Below are 2,168 nucleotides of genomic sequence, written 5' to 3'. Positions count from 1 at the left end.
TGTATTGCTGAACGCGCTATTTTAGACGAAGATCTTTCATATTGTTACGCTCATCTCTCCCCTAAGGAGTTTATTGGCGTTCCTAAGAATTGTCATAGTGACTGGATGACCGGAAAAGGTATTAGGGGCCGGGTTGAAAAAATTGTGACACGTGAAATGTTGCATTTAGCACACACGTATGTGCTAAACAACGAAGATGAGGTGCAACCTTATATTCAACAACACAAAGATGAGCTCAAATACGATCAACCAAATAAGACCGAGAAGTGGATTGCGAACGAGCATACGAAGACGTTTGTAGAGTGGTTTAGGAATATTGTCTTAGAGTGTACGGATCAAACTGGTGATGACATCTCTCCTAGGTTACTACGTCTTGGTTTAGGTCCAAATGCCAGGGTCACCTTTTACAACAGTTTTGCCATTAATGGATATACTTTTTACACCCGCGAGCAAGATGAGTTGAGCACAATGCAAAATAGTGGTGTGAGTTCTGAATTTGAGGCAATGCACTTTGCTACTTCAAAAGATAAAAAGCCTATTTGGGGAAAATGCCTTTATTATGGTGTTATTCAAGAAATATTGGTACTAGATTACATTGATTTCACAATGCCTTTGTTTCGATGTAACTGGGTTGATAACAACATCCATTGTGTCCGAAAGGATAAGATGGGATTTACGTTGGTCAATCTGGGTAAGGTTGGCAATAATAAGGATGATCCTTTCATAATGGCATCCCAAGCTAAACAAGTGTTCTATGTCACCGATCCTATGGATAAGAAGTGGTGTTGTATCTTGTCTATAAGGAGTAGAAGGAGTAGTCCATCCGATAATGGTGATGATGATCAAGATGTCATTTTTGAGGGAATGGATCACTCTACCACTGTATCTTATTTCGACGATGTTGACACTGATCATGAGGACACTGAAAGCATCTATATGCGTGATGACCATGGTGAAGGTATTTGGGTTAACGAAGAAACTATGACATCCAAGAAACGTCCCCGATCCTGAGATAGTTCATCAGGACACAGTGATATGGACGACCAACATTTTGAGTCATTTTCAGACCAATAATTTGATGGTTTAATTTATTGGTAAATCAATAATGGTCATTGTTAAATAAAAATTCCCAAATTTGCATGGCATGGTAAATCCTGTAGCTTAGATATGCAGTATGCATGCATGCATGCTGGTTGTCTTATTTTCTTGATCTTATTATTATATGTGGATGCTGGTGTTGAAATTGCTGAATAATGTTGCAGTATATGGTGCTTCTGCTATTACAGTATGTATTGTTACAAGTTTAGACTGTAATGGAATTACAGTAATTTAAAAACAAAAAAGGTTCAACAATAACAACGGTTATATTTAAATTACTCGTTGTTAATACTTTCAACAACGGTTATATTGAAATTACCCGTTGCTATTACTATCAACAACGGTTATAGTGACACTGCCCGTTGTTATTATTTTCAACAACGGGTGTAGTACCTCTACCCTTTGTCAATGATTTTTTTGACATATTTCATTTTGGCGCAAATTTGGTGAAAATATATTACAACGGGTATATTTTAACCGTTGTAATAAAGTTTTGACAACGGTTGACTTTTATTGATCCGTTGTTATTAACATATAACAACGGTTTTGCTTTGAGAACCCGTTGTCAATAGTTTGTCTTAATAAAAAACTAATTTACAAACACATACAACATACCATACACAAACACACACAACACCAGTTCAACCGTTGGTATCCTGAGTTTATTCTTCTCTCTTCCTTGCTTTTTACATTCTTGTCGCCGGCCGTCGCCCAGTTTCCGACGCCCAGATTCCGTTGCCTTCCCTTATCATCCTGCTCGTTCTCTTTATCATTATCATCATCATCAGGTATGTTCACTTTAATTTTGTGTTTCGTCATTAGGGTTTTAAGACGATCATTTTTTTTCTTTTTCACGCATCTGTTTGTTTTTCGTCTTCTTTGTTATCTTTATCATCCCGCATCATCTACTTCACTCCTCTGATTAGGGTTTAGGATTTTAGAAGCTCAATCTGTTGTTTTAAATTTTCATTCCTATTAGGGTTTAGGGTTTTAGATAATACTCTGCATGTACGTACGTTGTTAAGTTGTTCATTTCCTATATCATTCATATTTGGGTTTTAGGATTATCA

Source organism: Silene latifolia, chromosome Y (genome assembly GCF_048544455.1).
Source record: "Silene latifolia isolate original U9 population chromosome Y, ASM4854445v1, whole genome shotgun sequence".
Lineage (NCBI taxonomy): Eukaryota > Viridiplantae > Streptophyta > Magnoliopsida > Caryophyllales > Caryophyllaceae > Silene > Silene latifolia.
This window is presented reverse-complemented; position numbering follows the sequence as displayed.